Source organism: Colletes gigas, unplaced genomic scaffold (assembly GCF_013123115.1).
Source record: "Colletes gigas isolate AHSC1104 unplaced genomic scaffold, ASM1312311v1 Colletes_gigas_Sc00014, whole genome shotgun sequence".
Classification (NCBI taxonomy): domain Eukaryota; kingdom Metazoa; phylum Arthropoda; class Insecta; order Hymenoptera; family Colletidae; genus Colletes; species Colletes gigas.
In genome coordinates, this window is record NW_025106643.1 from 1047175 (window position 1) to 1073517 (window position 26343).

A 26343-nucleotide genomic window follows, 5' to 3' on the forward strand; every position below is an offset into this window, starting at 1 on the left:
TTTCCTGCTTCATTCGGTCGTCAATCTTCCCTCTTGACTTTCTCATCTTCCCTCCGTTCTCTCGGTCCTCCCATGCTTTCCCTTGGACCCCCGATTCCTGCGTCTCTCACCTGGACAACCGATTATGTCAGTCAGACTTAAAGCAACGTTTGTTTATCTGATCCCGCGTTATAACTACAGACAGACAGGCTACCGGTGGCTCCTCCGGGCGCTATCCACTGCGTATCCGATCAGAGACGACGGGGGAGCAAGAGGACCAGGTAAGGTCAACGTTGGGACAAGGGAGAAAGAAAAGGTGAACGCGAGCGGCGTGCTCCGTCCTGTCGCTCGAGGCGAGGACGGCTCTCCTTCGGAGAACAGTTTAGTTACGATGAATGGACCGAATGAATCACGCAAACCAATTAAGGATTACAGTAGACGATGTTCCGGCACCGGTGCCGTGAGATAGAGAAAGCAAGACTGCTCCTTCACGCCTCCTTAACCTTCGCTAGCTCGCACTTAATTGGAACAGCTAAATATACTTTCCCGATCGAATGTTCCGTAAATTTTCTTCGAACGCGCTCGATACGCGACTCTAACTCCGCTTCTGTCACGCAGCCCTCCAAACAGTCAATCCACTGCACGAAACTTAGGAGCATCGTGCAAAATGATGCACAACGAGTAACGAAAATATTCCTGATCTTCGTGCTATAGCCAAGGATTTATTCATCGACTCGTTTGCTATTAATTAAACTTTTCCCTACTCGAAAACATTCGCAAGGACCTAAATAAGCAGAAGCGTGGAGTTTCAACGCTAGAGAATATGGCGGTTGAGCACTTTCTAACCCAGTTTCTCTAATTTATCCCGACTTCCTAAAGAGACACGTGAACTGACGTTAACTTGCTCTAAAATGATACTTCTGATTTATTAGAGATTTGCGTGTTCGTCTTCTATTGCTCGGTAAAATTGCTGCAACCGGTCGTAGTGCTTTAAAGAATTAAACATGCTGGGAGCTGTTTATATCTCTGTCATGTCTGGTTAGCAGATTAGGATTGTTAACGTGCGATACTTTGCATAATCAAATAAATTAGATCGATCTAAAGTTTCAAATTCTATTCAGGAATGACGAATGGAAGTTTTAGATCCTTTATAATAAGTTACTTTTCCTTGTTATCTTGTATCGTGAAAGAGATGCTTTCGAATTCTTTTGTGAAACTAGCTCCGAAACTATGTCATCGCGATAGCTGTATAAATAACGTATGCATAATCCTCATCACCAGAGATATTATAACTCTGTCTCGTATTCACTCAAGAACAAGGTCCGTGTCGTATAGATTTACGACGAATTTTAAATAAGTGGGAGTTGTTCCCGTTCCTTTCTACCTAGAACCAATTTATTTTATCTGACAATCTAACAATTTATCTTTGACGCCGTGCATTCGTCTACGCTTTTCCTTCGCGTTATCTTTAACGAGATCACAGTTCATATCCTACGACTTCAATAGAGTAAAACGTTAAACATCTAAGCGTATATCTGCATAGCAACTTAATAATTTTACACTTCCGTCCATTCTCTATCTGCTTAATCGATCTCTGATACGTTTTGTATTTAACATATCCTGAATTATTCCTCGGGGTTCAAACATTCGACCTGTATTATTCGATTTAATTATAAATAATACATGCAAATGTATACAACAATATTAATCCCTTTCCTATGCAGTGAACCTGAAGCTTTTTGCAGAATCAAGAAACAGTTTCTTATATAAATAATTCCCTTTGAATCTGTAAATTTTTAATTTTGTTTCAACAATCGTCGAGTTGTATATGTTTGTATTATATAAAAAATTCCACAAATTTAAAAGGAGACACTTTAGAGCTAGAATACCCCTTTAAAGCTTCGAGAATTCGAAGTTTACACTAGAATTTAACGTTACGAACTTTCTCCCGATACAATTTGTTCCGCCACTGTCCTCGATAAGGTCTGGCCTAATCTACTGCCAGGAGTCGTCGCGTTACGTTCTCGAGCCGGTCGCGAGAAGAGGGTATTTGACGCGCGAAGCCGACACCTCTTCTTCCTCGGTCTTTCCCGACAGTGAACACTCTCGGGATCGAGAGCCTGGCGGCAGCAGGGGTAGAGGGGTGGGTTGCAGAGTGCCGATTTAGGGGATGAAGCGCAGAAGTATGTCCGCGTGTACGATCGCGTACGCGTAGCTGTATGCATCCCTCGTGAACGTACACGGTCGAGGCAAAGCACGAGCAGGGCAACGAGGGGGTGGGCGAGTAGGGACGAAGGGGTAACAATGCCGACGAGGACTACGAGCAGGACGTCGTCGTCGACGACGACGACGACGACGACGGTGTCAGCGACGGCGTCAACGACGGCGCAATGTCGCCGCGTTGTCGCACGCATGCGCCCCGCAGAAGTAACAGCCGCGGACTCGGGTCGAACCGGCAAGCTAGTCAGTGCATTGCCAGCTCCTGAACCGCGAACGCTAAACTCGCGCGATCCAGCGTTAATTCGCGATTAGGTACACCTAGACTGGTTTTTGCCAGTGCGTTCTGATCGCGAACGCGTCGCTACGGACTCGTACGATCGGACAACCGACGGACCGGACCTATCCACCACCCACTCGACCGTCTTTGTTGCACCATCGTGTTTATCCGTGGCCCTTCGACGCTCGAAAGATACGGAGAAGTGAGATTAGAGTGTACAGGGGGGTCCGTAGTGTCCGAACACTGGCGCGTACATGTGTTGTGTCTTCGAGCGACAGGATACACCGGCCGTCTCTGGATATACGTGCGCGGTACCGCCGTACTCACGGGCTCGTGTGACGGAACCGTGCGACTGCATTGCACGACCGACCTGCAACTCCACGGACGTGTTTTCTGTCACCGGCGATCGGTGCCCCAGATGATGATCACGATGATGATGACGGTGATTTGAGAGTGTCGTGCAGTGCTGTTGTGCGACGACACGGGCAACCGGTATCGCCAGTGTTCTTATAGGATCATTACATGTACCAATTAGGTGAGTGTAGCACTCTCGGTGAATTTTAACGCGTTTAATGCGGGGCCTCGTCGACCGTGTCGTCCGCATATGGTCAATCGCGCGCTCTTTCGGTGTTTCTTGACTCCCCACCACGCCCAGAGTTTGACCGCTTGCTCGCTGGCCCCGAAAGTCGCTGCTCCGAAAGTTGACGAGCCATCCTTTTTGCAGACGCGAGACACCAACTTGCTCCCGGAAGCGAATTGATAAGGTGTGAGGGCGCAGACAGAGTAGTTTCTGCCTGACAAGGGTGCACCTGTGCTCGTGGAATGATCGGTGATTGGGGGATTGAACCTAACATCAAGGGTTGTAGCGTTTCTCTCGTACTTTATAATCTTCGATTTCACCGCTCGAATAATCGAGTATTCGAAACGATTACCATTTGGAGTCTCAGTGCCTCGTATTTGGTTCATACGTATGTCTCGCTTTAATACAATGTTAAAGCTTTCGAACCGTTGTACAGAGATTTTTCTTGTCATTTTCGGAATCTAAGGTTACCAAATATTGAAATTTTTTTCGCGATCGGACGAGCGGTGATGCAGTTTAGTTTAAATTCGGCTCTTCTACACCCCCGCGAAAGTATCGAACATCGATAGTGCGCGGAGCAGAGCGGATTTTGCTTTAAAAGCGAAAACAGATTTCGAGCGTGTCGCGTGCGAACGTTGCGCGAAGGAAATTTATTTAGAAGCGAAGGCCGTTGACCTTAATGTTCTTGACACTGGCGCTAGAAGAAACGTTGGGTCTGGCGAACGTCGAGTGGATCGTATATACGTAGAAACTTAGCTGGTTCGTCACGTGAAAAGTTCATGCGACGATGCGATAATGCCGGGGAAAACAAGATTGATTTGAACGACCCTTGGAAGGATAACGAAAATGTTTTTGTTTAATCTTCGTCTTTGAGACCTAGCTAATAGGTTATCAGGGCCTCCCGCGTTACGTTCAAGTTCATATCACGACACTTCCTGATTACAGTTCGTGTGGATTAGAATAATGCCCCTGTTAGGGGTGAAACATTCCTGGCTAATTACTTTTTACCTCGAGGTTGGTTAGTATTCAACCTTTTAAGATTTTCGAAGGTTATTAACATCGACAACATAATTAAACAAGTGGACTCGAGTTTCGATGTTTTAAATAGTATAAAAGTGTTTTCATTTGTGTTCTTCATAATTGATTAATAAAAGTGTACTCATTTTCTCCATTAGTAATATTATACGAGTTTGGAAATCTAGTAGCGTGACCATAAAACGATGGACATGCAAAATGGAGAAATTTAAATGTATAATTCGTTAACATTCGAAACAATGTTGTAACTAGCAATAAATTACGCGTTTCTTCCACCGAGATAATGTCTCAATTAAGGAAATTTATCGAGTATAATTAAATATTAATTTTTTTGCAAATGTTACGATATAATGGATTCAATGACTTGCGTGAGAACTTGTTAGTACGTATGTATATTCGTATGATACCGTTTCGCAGTAAATTTGCTCTAAATAAATGATAGCGCGAATTTGAAAACGCATTACCAGCATATATCGTTAATTTACACTTCAGCAATTACGAGGATATATAACTGGTCGTTTCAAATTGTGAGTTGATTAACAACATCCAGCGTTAGGTAGAAGTGTAATTAAAAACGACGAGAATCAATATTTATGCCACGACACTTCCTCTGTAGCTCACGTAATTATACGTGCGCAAAAATCGCTTCCCTCTTTACCATTCTTCTTAAATAGAATTAAGTATTCTTCTAATATTTCCTTGTTTAGATTCGTCTAACTTTAAATAAACTTTTCGTCGACTTTGTTCCTACTTCGTATTATTGTTTCAATTATTTTAGATCGATCAAATTACTGGTTTCAAGATGAAGAATAAATGTTTGAAAATTGTTGTGAAAGTGGTGAACGAAATCAGAAATTCTAATGTTAAAAAAATTGTTTTAAATTTGAATTAGAAAATGTTTGAGAAACTGAGTCGAAGTTATAGTTTTGCATGACTATTTTTGTGAAAATTCTTTTAATTTGATTGCTGGAAAACTGGAATTTTCTTTGAAATGGAATACGTTGTTAGAGAACGACGAAGTCTAAATTGAATTATAAATTTCTGAGAACCGTTGATGTTACAGGCTGACCTATCGGTGGCATTTAAGTGGAAACAAATGCAACGTGCGTTTTCACTGGTGAAAACGACCACACGGTAGTACGGTAGCGTGTCACACGTGCCGTTGGCAGGTACGAAAATAGTTTCGCGAAAAATAATGACCTGTGACTCGCCACGCGAGCAACGCGATGTAGAAGGGCGAAATTGAGTAGGATATGGTAATAGTATAGCTTGGGTGTGTTAGCCTCCAAGCGCACCATTAGGCCTCCTATCACGTAGCAAACTATACGCGATGAATTGCTAATACAATCTTCGAAAATCTCTTTAAAAAGATAACCAATTATCGCTACCGAATATAGAAAATACAGGATATTTAAATTCATTGATCTCTCATCGATAGAACCCTTGATTAAAACCATCTATTTTCGTCTCTAAATTTTATTCGATAGAAATGTTTTGTTGATGAGTGCAGTATGCTCTGGGTCGTTATCTGCCTGGTAAATCAAATTATTTAGTATACAGGTTTCTGCATATTGCAACAATACCTCTCTCACAATATTTAAGTAGACAAATCCGTCGATAATATCCCCATTATGGCGAATTGGGCCAACTTCATTTATCGATATTGCACTTCACGCAATAACAAATTAACCGTCTCCTTTTACCAGCTTAATGCAAATTCGACGATAATCTCCTCCAACGCGACGTCTAACACACGTTTTTCCATCTAATTCGAGTCTATTAAGCTTAAATTCGTCTGTAAATATTACGGCAGCTATTCTCCCGAGCAAATCAAATTAGTTTTGGCGAAAATTATCGTCTTTCATCGCGTCTTTCTACTCGTCTTAGCAAATCAAATTCATTCGACAGCGTCGAACAGTCGTGACACTTATTTGATAATTTGACAAAATATTAAATTGTTATGTGTCCTTTCTCCATAATTGCAGTAATAATTTTAATTTCTTTTTCTATTCTAATTAATCTTTGAAGAGGAATTGGTCCATTTTGGTCCAAATCTGAATTCTATTATTCATTATTATCCTCAATTTTAAAAACTAGTTTTTCACGATACTGAAATAAAGTGAGATTACGAACACATTCCAACCTGTTAATAATCGATATATCGAAACAAACGGCAGTCAAAGAGTACAGAGTATATTACACCAACCCAGAAAATTTTCCAAAACACATAAAACTGTATCTTTCTACCTAAATAGATACCTTTGTTTATAACTTTTCATTCCCACGGTAATTTAAATTTCTCGATGTTCGTAAGTTTTGCACGTTAAAGAAGTATCATCGTTATTATGATTATTATTTGGACGTCTGTATTTACGAAGAAGTATTCCAAAGAAATTGCGCAAGAAGGTCTCCCGGGGGCAAAGGTCGAGCAGCGTGCTTTTTCTCCGTGCCTTTGTCTATCAAAGGAAACGGTCGGATGTCCCGTCGAAAGTGATTGGTGGAATCTGCAGCGTAGATGATTCATGCAACGAAATCCAATAGTCTTAAGACGATTGAAAGCTATTTGCCGCGTAGCGAGTTGAGAACAACGACGAATGACCGCGATTAACTTCTCGGTAGCGTGGCAATCAATTGCTCTTGATAGAACGGTTCACTGAATACGAGAGCGAAGCACTCCTTTGGTCTGACCGCCTATTAAAAATACTTAACTGGCCGGTCGTCGACCCAGTGTCGTCGATACCATCGAAATGCAAATGTACTCCGTATGTGACCACATATTTATGCATTCTTCGATTCCAACACACGTTTGCGCTCGCCTTCCAACGGGTATCGTTACGGAATCGTTCGAACGCTTATTTCAATTCGATTACTTCAAATATTTCTTATATTTTCGTACATTAAGTGCATTCTACATTTTATCAAAAATTTAAATTTCGAACACTGTTCTCGAGAAACCATTTTCTGGCCATCCAAGCCACCCAACGATACGTTTCGCTCGTGTCTCACGAAGGACTAGGAAATACCGAAAAAAATGACAATATCGGAGCGGTTTCCTTCGAAAAAGCATTTCACGGGGAAGGGTGGAACGTCATAGATGCCGAGGGTGGGCGTCAGACCGAAATGAAACAGCGGATCGTACGCGTCGAGACGAGATGCGCGAAGGTGGAGAGAGAGACGCATCAGGGACGTAGAACAGGCGCATTTAAAAATGCAATCAGGATAATAGCAAGGTGGCTCCGTAAAATCGCACAAAGGAGGGATGCTTCCTGTCTCGACGTTTCCCCCTTATTTCCTCGTTCGCTTCCTTCGCGTGTTACTCTTCCTGGCCGTTGCCTTCTTCCCTACATCTCTTTCCGCGAATCTGCTCCTTGCTCTCTGATTTACTCTGCTTCTGGAACTCCCGCGAGAAACGTCTTTGTCTCGGAGCTTTAATTTGTTAAAAGGGAAAGAAGCAACATCTCTCAGCGGGGAGAAGAATGTTTGCGACGCGGTGCGTACGCGCGAGAGAATCCCGTGCTTGTCAAGTAGATACACTCCTGTACCAGTGGTTCCTAATCTTTCTTTTTCCACCCCCTCGTGGCAGTCTAATGGAGCTTATGGATCCTTTTCCATGCGATGTTTTCCCCGGGATAACGTTCTTAAATTAAATCAGTGTTTTTCCACCCAGTGACGAAAACCTTGGCTCGGCGAGATAAGCTCGCAATGAACAACAGAGCTCTCAGAGAATTTTTTACTTCGAATTCGTTGTGAAATATTTAGTTGTACCTTCTCAAACTGTTGATGATAAATATACAAATTCTAAAATTGAACTGTATCATTAGCTCTTCCCCGAACGAAGAGAAAGAAAATAGAGCGTGTTCGTAACTCTTCCAAGTTTGTTTTTGAATCAATGAGTGATGAAGAAGCATGTAGCTACGTTTCCCAAGAATAATTTGATTTATTATCCAATTCAACGTGTTAATCTCGAGCGGTGGTCTTATTTTTGGAGAGAAAAACACGATTGTAGAATTAGTAAATATAAATTCTAAATGGAATTGAAATAGAAGCAATCAATATTAACGTTTTCACCAACGTTACAATGTTATCGTCAAATTGGAAGATTCTATTTTCGTATCGAAGTTTTCAACGAGTAGCTTAACATGCGGGAGCAGATTAAAAAATTTACGGAAATTTCATTAAAGCTACCCTTGTCACGCGTACGTCTGAATGCAAATTCGAAGCCTGTGCGTACGACATAACGAGGTAATTGGCTGTCTCGTATTGGACATCAAACCGTACGCGATTTTCGAGGGAAACCCGTTGTTTTTCCAAATATGTCGCTTGCGAGAGCAAGTTACTCGATTTAAAAGGTTTAATTGAATTTCAGTGGAACAGAGTTCTCGAATTTCAGTATTATTGTCCACTAGAGAATGATGAAATTCTTATCCAGATAAAAATTTCAGTCAATGTGCGATAAACAACTATTTGCATATTATCCATCGAATAGAAATAGAATTAAATGTTTTCCATTATTATTGGAAAGAAAGCGGAGAGACTTTACGTATAGAATCTGGCGCAATCGTCGCAAAGTCGACGTAATAGAAACAATTTTTTAACTACTGTCCGCGAAACATTAATTTTTAAGCGAGACGAACTTTCCATCGGAAGTTTCCTCGCCACGGAGCAACTTTTGTTAACCTCAAGCCGCGAAAACTTCAAGCGCGAACGATGTATATTCGAGGAGAGCTTTACAATGGTTGGATTAAAATAAGAGAAATATCTAATTATCGTTGCCACGATGTTAACTTTTGCCAACAATAACACGCCGGAACGTAGACAAATATCCGAATCCACCGACGAATATTTATTCGCCAACAAACTAGAAACTGAATAACAATGTAAACGCGGCCGTAATATGTATATTTCTCGAAGTTTTGATTCATCTTGTGCACGCGAGAACAAATTATAACCCAGTTTTCTTGAGGTCCATGTTTCATTGTTTGCTTTCAATTCGCCTTGTTCCCAAATACACAGCCCCTAATTTCACAAGAACATAAACACGTATTACGTAAACATATTCCTGTAAAATTAAACAGATAATAGAAAAATATATTTGCAATTCTCGAATGCAATTTTGTGATGTCATTTTACGAAATTAAAATTGTCCCCTTTCCCCAGAAAAATTTGTAAATAATTGAAATTTTGAAGTTTTCTATTCGTTAAGTTTGTGTTATCATATCTAAGTCCTAAATTAAATTGCGGTGGATATTATATGTCAGGGTGCAAAAGATTAACGTCTCACATTAGGGTGGCTACAGTGGAAAATTTGTGTTTCTTAAAATTTAATTAGTATCTATTAATTGTATAATTTTCAAACCCAAACATAATTTGATCTATAGAGGGTTTATTTATCGATCTTTAGACCCCCCAATTACTCCATGAAGGGTCGTTGAGCAGAACAATTTCTAAATGGGAATTGATGTCGCGAGGCACGAGAACGATAGGAACCGGAGTGCCGTTCAGGGGCAAACATCAATCGTTTCCGACTGTGTCTTAAATTAGTCTGTTATATTGTAACGCGCGATAGAGTTGATAGACATTATCGCGGCTACCGAGGTCGGATGTCACGGAGACTGCATGGTTGGAAGCAAAGGGCAACCCTTCCCATGGCGTCGCGCGTGGCGTGTATTCTGAGCCGTGGAACAGCTTTGCTACGTGCCACACACACGTACACACGTGCACGCACACACTCCAACACACGGGTGTGGGCCACCTTGCGCTATCGCGCTCGCACGCTCTGTGCACACGTTCGCGCGCATGCTTTGGTGCATCGACGAATCCGTGTCGCGACGTTTACGCGGCCTGCAACCGCGGACACGCTTTTGATTTTGCGTGCACACACCGACGAACAGAATTATTGACACGGTCAAGAGTTTGCCATAAAATTACCTGCAATAGACTAGTAATAGAAATTTACTTATCTCGACTCGTGACTTCATTTTTCTCTAGAAATATATTTTCTTTGGATTCAACTCGGTTAATACAAGATATTCGACTTAAGTTAAACACCCTAAACATCTCTCTAAAGCAATATTAATATTTCACGTTGCTCCGACCGCGGTATGTCCCAATTTCGATGATTGCCAGTTTCTTTGAACAACAAATAGCATCAGTTTCGGTTAATGTGTAAACGCACCCCTCGACGGGTGGCGAATATCAACTGGGGCCCTTTGACTCCCGAGCATCGTGGTATTTTTATTCGAATTATCTCTGTCCGCCAGCAGTCAGTCCGTCAAAGGAGTACAGCAAGTACATTAATTTCAGGACGACACCCCGGACGCAAACTTATACACGTGCACGTTTACGTGTGGCCGCGTAAAGGTGGTCCAGGGATGGTGACCACGACACGGTATATAGCGACGGCTAAACCCTACTAAAGCTCGTAATGTATAGCCTAGCGCAACCCGTGCTACGCCCTCTGGCCAAACCCTACGATCCCCCTGTCCTCCTTCGTGACACCCCTCTATTCTCTATCCCGCTCCCTCGCCCACGAACCTTGCTTTTCCGTTACCTTCAGCCTCTGGTACCGAGTTCCGATAGCAACTATAAACCCCCTAGAATGTTATCGACCAATCGCTATGGATTTAACGAATCGCTGATTAATTGCATCGCACAGTCTTCGATCCAAACAGTTTATATTCTTATTGTTGGAGGAACCATTTTATTTTATTATTTTTATTATAAGTTGCAAGCATCGAGGGTACCAGAGTTAGAGAGAAGTATGGTTATTCCCTCTTTCTTAATGCTTCATTCGAGTATTCTTCGTTTGTGTTTAATTAAAGTAGTAAATCTTTGGTTTGCAATAAAATTATTGTAAAAATTAGCACATTTACTCTCTCTCCTTTCTCATCCTATTACCTCAAAACCTACTAGAGTCTGTAAATTTATTTTATCAACGTAGATATTCGCAGGCTGTTGAAAATCGATACATTAATTAATTTTGTTCCCCGAACGATTGTTCCACGCTGAAAGTTGGTTCTTTAAGGAACCCGATAGGAGGAAATTGAAAGTTGTCAGATTGGATGCTTTTGACGGAGACTGTCTGTTGCTAACTTTCTCTATCCGACGTCCAGGAAATATAAGATGAAGGTGTTGAAGTCCGAGGTGGCAGTATAAACGTAGGGTCTAAACAAGTTCTGAATAAAGTTTGAAGTAGTTCTATGAGAAAGTACGGAATAACTTAGTATGAAGTCCGCCTATGTTTTCAACTCCGTTCAAGTTCGTTGGAGAATGAAATGAAAAGTACACTCCTTCAAAATCTGAGGCTCTGAACTTCAAAACCCAAAACCGTGTCCCGTTCCTATCGATTTTGAAACTCACAGAGTATTTAGGAATGCATTCTATCGGGCAGGTAAAATTTTTGCATCGTCCAATGATCGAGGGAACAAATTGGACATTAAGGGACAGTTATCGGGAATCGAGTCAAATTTTATGCGCATAATAAAACATTTAGTATCCCGCACATTAGTATCCCGCGAGCCGTTCGTATACAGGGTGGTAGGAAATTTCCAGATTTCCAAGCGCGGTTTACGATGTCGTGATTCGCGCGGAGTAATGTACCGCTGATTAAATTATCAAAAGCGTTGAGGTTATTGGGGTGAAGGGTGGATAAGTCGTAGCCGCGGCGGATTCCGTTCCACCGATCGAGGGGGACGGTCTTATTTCAATTAAAAATTTATGAAGGGATCCTCGGTCCTCCGCAAGTCTCCGTTCATTATGCGCCGATATTAATATTTCAAGATTTATCTCGGGAAGCATCTCGCCGCGGCCAGGACGTTTTCGTTCTCGTTTTCTATACACCCTCCTCCTTCGTGGGCGTCACGATCCTCTCTGTCCGACGATTGTTCTCACCCAGGGTGGTCAGGGACACGGGGACTTCCTCTCGAGGGAGGCTCAGAGAATTTTCCGACTTTGAACGCCCCCTTCGGGGCGATCCTTCGTGATTCAGTGCGTCCGCGGTAACGGTCAGATAACGAGTGAGTCTTTAAAGCCTTCGTTCCGGCATCACAAATCACCTTAAGTACGTTTGGATTAAGGTTGCCGGCCTCGCTGACTTCAATTACACTCACCGACCCATAGTTGCCGCCTGACCCACCCACCCTCGTCCCTTCCTTCCGCGTCCTGTTTTCTTAAACCTGAATTTATTGTTTATTCTCCGGTGTTGGTTCGGTCCCGGCGTTTACTCGTGGGAGACACGGTTAATAAATCTCCGTCCTGTTTCGCGTCGAGTAGGAAAACAAGATCCTTCCTTGCTTCCCGCGGGGTCCTCCCTTGCGCGTCACTTCCGGTGAGCTCTTTCTTCCACGTCCGAAAACAGCAGAAAACGGCGTTCTCGGATCGATTAACGCAACACGTTCGAAACATTACATATATTTTTAATTACCTTCGAAGAATTAACGAATAAATCAATCTTGATCTCGTGCTCTCAGACACCGCCATTTTGTCGCGTCGCTGAAAACTGTATCTCTCGATCTTTTAGGCTGCTGGAATACTATCTATCGTCCTTGTCTCGCGTGCAATATGTTCAGAATTTATGTCTTCGGTTATCTTTGTCGTTTGTAAATACGACCGCATCGCCCTTCTCATTAAATCAAGCCGGCTCAACATGACACAAAGATGGATCTTACACCCCCTGTGTTCTCGCGCGTGAAATCCACCACCCCGATAGTTCTTTTTATATACGCGACATAATACGTTCAGACTGAATTTCGTGCCATCGTTCAGCGTTCGAGTCGAATTTTTTTCACCTTTATCGTAAGCTGCAGCTCACTGTTTTAATCTCTTAATCATATTTGTGCTTTCTTTGTGTAAAGGCATGTCTCCTAAAGATTCATTATAAATTTCCAGTCAATTAGAACTTGTATGAAAATTCTATTAGAACAGTACCGTTCCCTCCAAGTGACTGTAACTTACTTTTACGAATTCCGTAAAATGACTTCGTAAACGTGCTTCCAAGATATTTTTGACGCGGATCGGTAGAAAAATCACGACAATACGAAGCATCGCCGCTAGTTTTTTCACGATGAACACACCAATTATATTGAACGCGGAGCAATCGCAACTGGGACAGCAAAATATTCCCTATCGGTGTCAATTAGACCCGTTTTAACATCTCTCGTCCGTTCGCTCCTCGCGACCCCATCCTCGCAGTTTGGTTGGCGGTAAAATGAAAAGCAAGGACGATCGATGGAACGGGAAACGAGATCGCCGATTTCCCTCGATTTACTCTGCGAAACTCCGGGGGGATTGGTGATAGGTTCGCCGCTGGCGTCGGCACACGTACTCTGTCCATCGATGGGAAACTGCTTGATATCGTTTCGTCTCACGCACCCGGGAAAATTTAGTGCTGCTATAAAATGACGCTGCCAGGCGCGAGGGACAAGCGACAAAACGCGGAAAGGGAACGAGCGAGACACGCGATGAGAAAATAGCGAACGACGAGGAAATAGGAGGAAAGAGACATCAGCGAGGGCGAGAGGGAGACAGAGCTGCTGTTTAAAATAAAAGGAAGAAAAAGGTGGAACAAAGCTACAACGTCCCTGTAGATTTATTCGTCGATCGATCCTCGGATTGCAACCCTAAAATAATATCTCGGAGTGCAAGTCTGGCTAGATCTTACAACGGGGCTGTTACATTCGACACACACAAGTTATATTCGCGGATTTATAGCCGTAGATGACCAGTTAGTTACGAAAAAAATGAGTGCAAAGTTTGCTTAAAAATTATCTTACGATTCAATAAGAAAATACGCGACACTTGAGGGAGGAAATTTAAACGTTTCCGCGGAGGAGAATGAAAGTTTTATCGCAATCATTGATTCATTCCACCATTTGCAAGTTGCCGCACGATCGTCGGGAAGTTTTTCAACAATGTTCCCTGAACTTTTATAGTTCGGTCGAAGGGAAAAGGATTGAATGGAAAGAGGACGGGAGGCTGGCGGGGACGTAGGAAAAAAGCTAATCGGAAATAAAGTTATATTTAATACCCGGCAGCAGGTAGAGTCTCAAACTCGCTAATCTTACTTTCACGAGGAGTTAATTAGGCAACGAGAAAAACGTGTTACGTGGGTGCATTGGCAAGCAGTGGAAATTTGTTGCGGATTTGCATATTCACGGCGCGCACGTACTTACCCCGCGCGAAAACATTTACCTTCGGTAGTCTTTATTATTCCTGGCCGTAACGATGGCTTCGAATCCGAAACTTTGGTGTTTCCAGACGAATAAGTTTCCGGCTTCTCTGAAACTCTCATTATCGTGAAAATGGAAGTAAAACATTCGAGGAACTGCCCTTTTTTCCCTTCTTATCGTCGATATTTTTTTTTTCTTACCGGTCAATTATTCGATCGAACTTTTTCACGATACACAGGGCTGCAGACGCAACATGCAATTCTGCATACAAACGATTATAAGTACAGAAACAATTGTATCAATTATCATCATAACTTGAGCTTGCAGAATTTATTCATAAATAGTGAATTTAACGTAAGGGGAATCTTATATGTGTTTCCAGGAGCGACAGAAAAATTTGCCTCGTTAGTAATTTAATCCCTCGTGAAAATAATTAGGTACGTTTCGAGCTATTATAAACGCATTACGTGTCAAATGAGTTCCTTGATTTTCTGTCTGCAATTATAAATTATCGGGAGAATCGATTCGGGCCGCTGGTTAAAGTGTAATAGAGATAACTGGAAGGAAGGAGCGTCAAAGAAGGGTGGATGATGGACGGCGAAAGGGAGAGAGAAATTGGATGGTCTGAGAGTGCTTCCTCGGTTCGTTAGTGGCTTTATAATAATGAGAACTTGGCTGGTAGTCCAAAAGATGGATTGAAAAAAGAAACTTGTCTCTGATCGTTAACCTTCGTCGGTCAAAATAAAACGAACGAGAAACCAACCCCTTAGGTGCTGTAATAAAATCATGAATTCGAGCAAATATGCACGTTTCCTTTATCAAAGAAGAAATGGATGGATGAAGTTTGAGGAACACTGACCTAGTGTATGTACTCTTCGATTACTGAAATCAGTGTATGCTAATGGACTGCAAAAGTTTATGCGAGTACGCATCGACTGAGTTCGTCCCTCTTTCCATAACACATAGTTTGTGTATCGACTTGCGGTGCTGCTATTATTTTCACTCTCCAACGTCCTACTCTCTTGTACACGGGGTATTAAATACTTAAGGAGCTGAATCTTGACAATAGAATTATTAAAAAATAGTAGACTCGAGTAGACTCAATCGAGCACTCGCGAGAAAGATTCAGGTTGATCGTAGCCCTCTGTTGGCGAGTGCAAGTACCTTGCCATGACTCGAAAGAGTTAACGCGATAAAGTGGACGCTAAATATCGAGCCATTCGTCGCCAAAAAACCCGGTAACCAGAGGTGTCTGAGAAGACAAAGGATATCGCGCGAAAATCCCGAAAATTCGTAGGAATGCCGGTAAGTTCGCGAGCGTAGATACATTTTCCCCAGTTCCAGCATCAGGATGAACAAGAAGAGAGGTAGCTGGGTGGAGGGGTAGACAGAGAAAGAGGCATTTGGGGGATGAGATATATAGGCAATGCCTACCATCGGTGCGATACATAAATAACGATATTGGTGTTTTCACAAGCACACACACTTCCGAGCGTGTACAAGGGAGGTTACTCTACCGTGGCACCGGGCTCTGCGGTATATAACTCACCCCGTCGAGAGTCGTGTACGCTGAATAGAGTCACTGGGATCGATACGTATTGGCCTGTACGTAGATTCGCTCCGGGACAGGAATTTTTCCGCTCCTTCCTATTTTAATCCTCGTGCCCGCGATGCACTCGTCCCGCCCGCGGAAATCGTTCTCCCTCCGGTCATTCGTCCGCTGTTTAAAATGATGGGATTGGCTTTCACTGTTTACTCGACCGCCGCGTCGCGAGACACCCCCGAATCGTCGCTGCAAATCACTACGTGGATCTTCTTGAGACAGCGAACGTTGCTTTATTCCCGACGAGAGTCCATTCTTTCTATATACTTTTCTTTTTTAATTTTGGAAAGACCAATTTGTACATTCGTATCGAACGCATAAGCTAAAGCATTTTCTTTCGTTTCCGTGGTGTTCATCAACGAGCGGGAGTGGATTTTACAAATTCATCGATCGTATTGCCGCGGCGTTTATTTATTCGACAAGAGCGAAAATTGCGGTGGATTTATGCGACACGTAGTACAATTTCGCAATGCGTCCGAGGTCCCTCGAATTTCCGTGTCAGTGCTGAATACTTTGCTGCAGGTTTCTACCGTGACGCTTTATACGCGGCCAGTTTCGGTCAGATGGGCTTATTCGGGGTGTTTAGGGGTTTGGGTGATATATCGAGGGATAAATACAGCGCGTTCAGTGGTACACTGTACGGTCCGTGTGCTGCTTTACCCCCGGGATCACACGACACCAAATAATGACCGACGCTGCAACCCTGGATTAGCAAATCCCGCGCGGAATTAGGTTCGGTGTGCAATGGTTCGGGGCTCGTAGCTTCGCGATCTCGTGTGCGGCCTCGTGACTACCGGACTCGATCGATTGTGGTGATCTCGATGAGGCTTGAAACGATAAGAAAACTAGGAAGCATTCGCGAACCAGTTCTCCCCTGGTGCCTCCGGTTCGATGAACATCGAGAAAAACACACCTTTCAGCGAATACCGGCTTCGTTCGATTGCGTATCGCCGGTCTGGCGCAATAATGACATAACCGGGGGAAAAAAAATGATTTTTCAAACGTAGGAAACCAATCTCGCGATACTCGCAATTAAATAACGAAGGAAACGTTTCGTAATGTCGGAATCGAAGCGATCGTTAGCGTTCTCCAGTTACATTTATGCTTGAATTAGACGCAAATTGATGGTTTTCCTGCGCGCGTGTTCTGTCGCGTGTATGCAAATGTTTCAGATCATTTTTCAAGCAAATGTAATTATATTTAATCAACGGAATTTTTTGCATTTGGTTTGGTTGGTGGATATCTATCTGAGATGCCAATTTTGTAATCGATTTGTAACAGGAAATTGCTCAGGTGTTTAATAATGTGGGAAAATTATATTTGACATGATAAATTCCACTTGACTTACTTGAAATTAGTAATTATTTGAAAATTTCTTTCTTTCACTTTATAATTATTTAACCGTTGGGAATGTCCGTCCTTGCATTTGAAAATGGAGCTTGTTAAGGAACGTGGTAGGCAACTTTCCCCTAGGAGGCTATTAACGACTGACGTTGGGCTCAAGCAGTGACGCATCCCTTAATTATTAACGCGCTTGGACAGATGTGAGAAGGAACGATCAGCGCGCGGGGATCACGCGTGATTTGTTCCGCGCCACGATCCAACCACCAGGCGATGTGTCTCGAAAAGTATAACGCATCGGTGCCGGTATAAGGGGGATGCGAAATGAAACCGGCCTCGTCAGGATCGTTGTACGGTCATGAATAATGCAGCGTCCGTATACCTCTTACTCCAGGTCGCAACAGCTCCATCCGCGATTGCCAAGCTACCGATATATGGCTAATCTTGTCGGTCAATCTAAACGTGCAATCTGATCGGTGGGTACTTTCTGCACGGTCGAATTCAATCCATCGATGGCAAGAAACCCGCGAACGTTGCAGGCCAATCAATCAAACGTCGCTCTGGGTCGTGAACCTCTCCTGTGTCAGATTTAGAGTGGCTTACGCCTAGGTACACTACTGGACAAAACTATAAGAAACTCGTCATATTTGTACGTTAATTTTATATCAGGGTTTTTATTTCAAAGCTTTAAAAATGAAGGAATCTGGTTTATTTGCACTCTTGGTCCAATTTAACGCTTGTCTGTGGTCTTCGTGTAAACCCTGGCGTTTCGATGCGAGCCGCGTCGCTAAAAAATGGCCGACACCTGCCTCGTGGTATTACTGCAGCACGGTAACCTAAAATTCATATCACGGGATCGTTCGAGTCAAGCTTAGCGAACTCGTGTTCCCGGGCTGATAATAGGGCCAAGTCGAACACGTCTGACGTTTCTTTGAACCAGTTGAACTTGTTCCGAACTGGGATAAGAAGGGAACTCGTATAAAATCCTCGTCTGACGGTTGAAATGTAAAGTTCACGCGCGAGGCTCCCCGAAGGGGTGCACAGCGCGACAAAATAACGCTGCTGGAATCCTGAACGAAGAGAATAGACGTGGAACGCGGATGCCGAGGTTTACTGAAAAGACGGCTCTGGAAAAGAACGGTTGGCCTATTTTCGAGAACTAAATGGAGGAAAAAAAAAGAGAAGGATCGACGGAGTGCGTGCACGCGAAACGAAGCAGCTGTGACCGAGTAAACGCGTAATGATAGACGGGCTAATGATAAAGAAGCGTGGCGAGGAAAGAAGCGCTTTGGTAGGGGGAGGGAGAGCGTGCATACACATCAGGGTTGCATCGGTGGCAGTAATGACGGTGCAACCACCTCGCGATGAAATATGAATGATCGTGTTCTCTCGGCACAGATGGTTGAATTTGAGGTCGCTACTTCCTGCAGCAATAATGCTCAGATCGATAGGCCACGGCTATAGATACTAGCTGAGCGCGGATAACCTCTTTTCGAATTCATATCTCTAGTAGCGGTGCTTCTTGCATCGGGCTCGGACTCTGCTCTTTCTCTTGGTATAACCTCCCCCTCCCCACCCTTCCTCTTCTAGCTCTTTTTCTCTCGTCTCGTCTCTCTAGCGCGTTCTTGCGTCCCAGCTATCGATTGGCTTCGTCTTATGGTATTTTTATTTCCGGGTACCGAGCCAACCCGCTCGAAGAGCCGTTGAAAAATTGACCAGCTGTTCTTGATGATTCCTCTTTATTACTTAATCATGTTGACCTCGTTACGCGGCGTCCGCCAGGAAGATACGAAACGATTGAATCGCTCTGCAAGTTCTCGATTCCCGATCAATTCTTTATCACAGCTCGATCAATCTTTTTTTAGGGATCGTGGGTTTGAAATGCCTGTGAGAAGGGAAATGAAAGGGAAATTCGTTTATTAAAAGTTTGTTCTGCTAATGGACTTATTAGTAAGGCAACCGTAACAGTCGATAGCTTGTGAGAAAGACAAGAGCGTAGCCCTCTGTTGACGAGCGCGAGAAATTTCGCTATGATACCCTGAATTATCAAGTTCAATTAATTATTTATTTTAACAATGTATACTTCCTTTCCTACTCCTTTGTCCGTCTACTATTATAACTCTCTTTCAGTCAGTACACGTTCTATAGATACCTACATCCCCTTTATTCATGCAGCTCGCTGTTTTATTCTTTCCCATTTCCTATCTTTCTGTTCACGATTAAGTCAGATTATGAGTTAGGATTAAGTTACGTTCGGTTCGGTTTATTATCAGCTAAGAAAGTAGAATATTCAGCGACCTATATTCGCGTATTTCGGCTTGTCGTACATGATTAACGAATCGAATTCCATTTTGCCGCGTTTAATCGTCCGACGCTTCATCTAAATTTTAATGGCCGCAACGTGTCGATGTTAAGCATATACCACGGTACGTAGTAACAGTATAGCGTTCGCCCATCTAAAAATGCAAATACAACCTCGCCGGATTACACGTAGCTCGTTCGCCGGGCACGTAGTTAGGAAAACGCAGTTTGGGAAGTGTAATATAGGCGCGAGCAAGTTTTGCGGGCTCGTTCCAGCGAGTCGGCCGCGAACTATTGCCTCGACCGGTACGGAAATTCGATCAATTTCGCGAAACAACCCATCACTGCTCGGGGGGGAGGGAGGGTCAGTCGCTAAGTGGACCAACAGAAACGAGCATAGCGACGCGGGTGAGCCCGTAAATTTGATTAGTCTGCGAATGCGGTAGTGTCTGCACTTAGACAGCGGCGCGTATCGAATGTTCCGGCCACCCCGATCGAAGAAAACCCGAGAAACCATCGACCGGGTCCACCTGGAAAATCGAAGCAATAATTAAAACCGTTCGATCGCACTTTCGACCTGTCCAGTTTCGTGGAAAAACTTCGTTGTATCGATAGGTGTTATAAATATGCAAGAATAAAATGAAACGCGTCCCCGAGGGGTTGCTAGTTTTTCGGTCAGAAACGCGTTCTCCGTCTCTGGCGCGGGCCATAAATAAATTCGCTCCGCTCGAACGTCGGTACACACATGGTGCGACATAAAGGGAAATCTCTGCAGCGGCAACAGACGTTGTTGCGACGGCGGAAGAACGAGCGAGAGGCGGGTTGGAAGTACGAGATGACCGGCGGCCAGTGGCGATGCTGTAATTTTAAGTCACGTGAGCGTCCAGGGAGCCATTAACCCTTTAGCCTACTGGCGGAGGCCGTCCGACGACAACTGGGCGAGGGGCGAGGATAGAACGGTGAGACGCTAAGCGGTCTAGGATAGGAATAAAGGGCGAGAGAGAGAGTGAAAGAGGAACGGAAGCAGTCTATCGAGCGGCGCAACAGCGGGAGAAGGTAGGACACGCGAAGAACCGGAGGAACGTACGAAACGGGTTGAAATAAAGAGAGATAGAGGGAAAAGAGCGAGCCAGTGTGTTTGAGAGGACCGGGTAGCACAGAACCGACCGGCAGAAAGGGAAAAAGAGGGTAGTTGAGGGTTACCATGACGACCACTGTGAACCAAATGGACCCACACGCTGTCAGGGCATGCCTGCCTTGAGTGCCAGACGGAGAAAGACTACAAGAGGGAGGCTAGAGGACGCTGTCATCTCTACCACCACCGAGTCTCGACGTTCTCCTAGCCGCCTTCACCCACAACCTCTCCTCCTTCTCAACCCCCGGCATTGGAGGCGCACAGCCAACGGAATTATACTAAATCCTCGACGAGGAAAATTCGCGACACGACGTCGCGTACATCTGCATGTTGTATCGCACGAAATCAACGCGATCTACGCTCGCGAACCCGGATACGATTCGATCAGGATCTATGGCGAACGGAAGTCTTTTCAACTTCCACTGTACAGTCGAACATTTCATAATTGTTCCATTTTACGTACAAACAGAGCAGAGGGCAAATATCGATTCTACTTGTCATGAAAGTTCAATTTTCACAGTAATTTTATATTCAATTGATAAAAGTTCTGGAGGAATTTCTTAACAAATATTGTAAAGTGAAATATAGAAATTTATTTTAAGTAAAACAATTTTGAATGACGATAACTACATGAAAATTCATCGATTATTAAACTGACGTACATTTTACGTACAAACAATCGTTATCGATTCTACTTGTTATGAAAGTTCAATTTTCACAGTAATTTTATATTCAATCAATGAAAGTTCTGGAGGAATTTCTTAACAAATATTGTAAAGTGAAATATAGAAATTTATTTTAAGTAAAACAATTTCGAATGACGATAGCTACATGAAAATTCATCATCATGAAAGGAACCTAATTGCAAATGATATTGCATTAAAACTCCAAGTTGTGTTTACGTTTGAATCATGGAAATCTGTGTGTTCCCTTTCTTAATATTTCGCAATATTTAAAGCGTAGATATTAAGCAGTTTTATATCGTCGATGGAAACGTAGCTGCGTTGATACGATGAAATAACAATGGCGGACGCGCTATAAGAGCGATTCCTCGGAGTGTGAAAAGAGTAATGGAGCACGGATCGCAGAAATTCGAACAGAAATTGGAACGAGGGAGAGATTCACCGCGCCGAGGAAAACACACCCGATGTGTTTGCACGGATTGTTATTCAACCTGATTGGTTTACTCGGAGAGACTATGTACCGAGCTATCCTGCGAGAGAAACTGTTTTACAAACGCACATCTTGTCACAGACATCGTACGTCTTTCTTATATTTTCCCTTTCGCGATCCTTGTCGCTTCATCGCTGCTTCCCGAGGCAACCTTTGCAGTTTGCATTGAAACGGAATAGTAGACCGTCGAGAGACTTCCTGTTTGAAATGACTTTAAACACATTGTGTATATATTTCCAACGAAAATATCAGGAAAAATCATATCGCGATGAAGATAAAGATTACATTAAATTTCCAGCCATGTTCACTGTTCGGGTCCACGTATTTGTCTGAAATAATTTTCTTTGCAAATAGAAATCTTGTCGAAACGGTCTTCTATCTTTCTTGAATCACTGGATTTGATTTAAAAATTTTTATTAAATCTTACTATTGCAAGACAAGACTTCTTTGGTCTGAAATGATAGTTTTGGTCCACGTGCTAATGCATCAGGATGGTTTGACCTCTTACGTTTTCACGATGACAAGTATTATACCATTCAGTGTCACGGGATCAGAAGTGATGATATCGTGTGAGAAAGGATCGAAAAAATCGGGAAGAATTTTTGAATCACTGGATTTGATTTAAAAATTTTTATTAAATTTTACTATTGCAAGAGAAGACTTCTTTGGTCTGAAATGATAGTTTTGGTCCACGTGTTAATGCATCAGGATGGTTTGACCTCTTACGTTTTCACGTTGACAAATATTATACCCTTCAGTGTCACGGGATCAGAAGTGATGATGTCGTGTGAGGAGGGATCGAAAAAATCGGGAAGAATTTTCGAATCACTATACGGGAGCACGTATATGGGTGAACGACGGATGAAGATGACATATTACGCTCGGCGGGCTAGCACGCATACGTATACATATATGCGCGCGAATAATGTAGGGAGCTTACGATATTCCCCTTGTATTATCGCAAGCCCCATCTCGAAGCAGCGACATATTTCAAGATTTGTTATCTTTAATGCTGTATCGTGTGCAAGAACGTGAGTCGGCGCTTAGGCTTAAGCAAAGAGGGTACCCACGGGTGACATAACCGCGAAATATATGTATCGAAAGGTCGCATTGTATTTACAGTCAACTAAAGCCCCGTGGAAAGCACTCGTCGGAGAAAATTATATTAATGTCGGGATCCGTGAAAGAGTTTTCCAATTGTCTCCTCGCGTGAGAATTTTCTTTCAAACGTCTACGATAAACTGTACGGCTGAAAATAAATTCCTTTCGCTCTTTAAAAGTTGCACGCGATAAGACGTATATTTGGTTAAGTCATAAAATTATGAAATTGAATTTTCGTGCCTCGACCGGACGAAACGCGAACCAGTTTCCCTCCAAACAGATTAAAATAGTAATCAGGCGAACGAGCAGTTTTTCTTCGCGGCCGAACGAAAGGAAAGGGTGCTCGTAAATTATCCGAGTGGAATATAACATTACACCCATCCAACGATACGAATGGCTCGAGTAGGGTCTGTTTTATGTATACTGAACGCTCGGTGCTCTGGCCGACTAGCCTAGTCTTTTTTAGACGTTCGAGCCATTCGAGCAGATTGTTTTAATGGGACTTTTAAGTGCCTGTACGGCCCTTATCTGCATACAACCCCGCGTGGCCCACCCACGAAATTTCTTCCACGAAACGGCTCAAAGAAACTGTTATATTCCCTGTCGAGTGTGTTAGCGGACCGGAGTCTCGGTTTCACAAAAATTGTGAGAAAAAAAAGACGGAAAGGACCCGACCCGGGATTTGACCACGCCCTCAAGGCTCCTCTATCGTGGAAAAAGGAAGCAATGTATTCTGCTGCAACAATTTTATTCATAATTAGATTCATTCTAAAACTAGACTTGGTCCCTTGTTCGTCTAAATGTTAGTTAAAAACATTCATTTCTAGACTCCATTTTATCATTGGAAATAATCTACATATATTCAAGAAAAGGCTACATTAGAATATTCTTTAAAAATTATACTTTTAACCTAACATTATTTCACTTCATCGACACTATGATTTTTTCCAAATCAGCCAAGATAGAAGCAGAAGACGTATTATAATTATTTTGGCTGCTGTATGGATGGTGTAGTGAAAATGTTGAAACTATGTTTTTGGAAATGGCGTCAGTATTCGAGGTTATGTTCCGAATATAACGTGAAACGACGGAAGAGGGAGTGGTTTCGTCTTGTAGCACTTCCCTCCGCCGCAGTGTACTGTTACCATTGACGGGGGAAACGAGTCCGACAGGATACGCGCGTATTCGGTAACGAAATAAGTGACGCATTGTGGCTTGTCAGGTATGCGTATTAGCGCGACAAAAAGAGAGGGAGGACGTCCGTCATCGAATCTCGTTGACGTACCACCTGGCCGGGGCCGATTCTCCCTCGCGTTTCGCGCACAGAATCGTCGATTGTGTTGCTCGCGATGAAACGGCTAATCCGGGGGGGGGGAGGTTGTTTTGAAAATAAGCGTCGCGTTTCGGAGCACGTTTTGCGGGTCAAGCGGCGCTCCGGAACGTTCGTGACGCGAGCGTCGAAGAGAATCATTGTTATTGGGCGGAACGGGTACGTTTAATGGAAACGTCGTTTACTCAAATATCAATTTTTCAAGGAAAAATACACAACTATTTCTATAAATTTATATTAGTGTTGCTCCGAAATTCTCAGTGGTATTTCATGATTCCAAATTCTTTATTAAAAGACTCTAAAGGATACTCTGTTTTCCCGTTTGGATAACAGTGAATGGCGAACGCTAACAATTATTTTGGCTCGGTTTTTTTTTAACATCGGTTAGACACTCGTTTCGAACGAGTACGCGTTTGAATGAAGGCTTTGATCGAGACAAGAAAATCTCAGCGCGGGTTTGTTCGCCGGCCGGACCGAACTCTGTCGAGTGACGTCGACGCGGCGATGGAAACGTGGGACAAAAGATTCGTTTCGATTCGCGTGGCTCGCCAATTTGTGGATACTTTAACGATAAATAGCGGGACGCGAGTAATAGAGTCGATTTATTGACACTCCGTTTGACACAGCGGGATCGTGCACGTCTCCGTTTTGGCACAATGGCTCCGATCCGTGGAATCGGTCTGCGCTGGATTATCCATTAAAAAAATGTGTCGAATCGCGGAGTGGAAATAGAATTTCTTCGTGACTTGCCAGGACATCGACGATCGCGGCGCGAACAAATCGCTCGGATCGTACCCGAATAACGCTCGTTCGATTTGTACGCGAGTGGATAATGGAAAACGCATTTTCGATGTATTGTCACCGTTCTCTTCCTTTTCCCCTCGTACCTTCGACGCTATCGATTCCTGCTCTCTCTGGACCATCCAGGTAGGCATGCACAAAACTGCCCCCGATGTTTAATGCACGCTTGTACGCCCCCGTTTGTCCTGGATTAAACGGCCCGACACGGCCATTTTTACATGAGAACACGAAAGCCCATCGCGTCGATGTGTCTTCAGCCCCCGATGTTAATTCATCAATTAACCTTAATTAAAGCGAATCAGCCGCGACCAGGAACAGGAAGTTGGGACGATGGTCTCAGCCGGTCGCCATTTTACTTTCAACGTACAGGAATGAATCACTTTGTTCGAACAAACAAGCACAGTACACAATTTGCACAAATGCTTTGCAGAAACGGTTCTAGGGATGTTTTCACCCCTTCAAAGGGATTCTGATTTTTTGAAATTGTATATTTTTATATTTTTGGATCGATACCGTATTCAGGGTATTTTTAATTACTCATCCTTCGAATCAGTTTTGTACATGGAAAAATGGTCGGAATATACTCGTGGCTAGATTCATATTTATCGGAAAAATGTCGCCAATTTGTTAAAAATATTTCCACGATATAGTAATGAAAAATACAGGAGTTTTACTTTTCGATAGCAAATGAACCATGGTCCTACGCTTGACAAAGATTCTAGTTCGTTTATGAAGGGTGAAATTCAATCAGTTAGCGAGGGAATACTGCACTGAATTGCATAGTGAATGCATAGATTGCCGCACAGGCAGCTAAAATGATATAAACGCGTGGCAATTGAATCGATGTACGTTCGTTTGAAATTTAAAGAACTGGTGTCGGCGCAGTTGCAACGAAAATGCATTTTCGATGCGTCTGTGACAGTACTGGTGACGCACGATCGAACCGGGAATTCTAGAACCTCGGTAATTCTATACAGATGAAATTAATATTTTCCCCGTGAAAACGTGCAATAACTGCCCGTCGCTCGTTACCGACCGGAAAATTTAGAAACTCGGCTGCATCCCTCGGTAAATACAGTAGAACGTAGCCGTAAGGCAAACAATACGACTCGATAATAACTTACTTTTTCCGTTGGAAACACGATCGCTAATTAAAGCCGTGAAATTCGTCGACTGGAATTTCGACGTCGATGCATTCAGTTAACGAATGTAATTCACAAGTTATAGTGGAACGCGTCGTGTTAAGTTTCAAACGAATATCGAATAAATTGCAAAATGTAAATACCTACTTTAAAAAAAAA

The 26343-nt window shown here is 43.2% G+C and overlaps 1 protein-coding gene across 3 annotated transcripts in view; it reads left to right on the plus strand.

Annotated features, from left to right (window-relative positions):
- Window positions 1-2488: 2488 nt before the first annotated feature.
- LOC122399631 (teneurin-m) overlaps window positions 2489-26343 on the plus strand; it is a 199812-nt gene continuing 175957 nt past the window's right edge. For all 3 annotated transcript variants that reach the window (XM_043400446.1, XM_043400447.1, XM_043400450.1), the window contains exon 1: window positions 2489-3011. The gene's annotated coding sequence lies outside the window, so the exon portion shown is untranslated. The remainder of the gene's footprint in view (window positions 3012-26343) is intronic.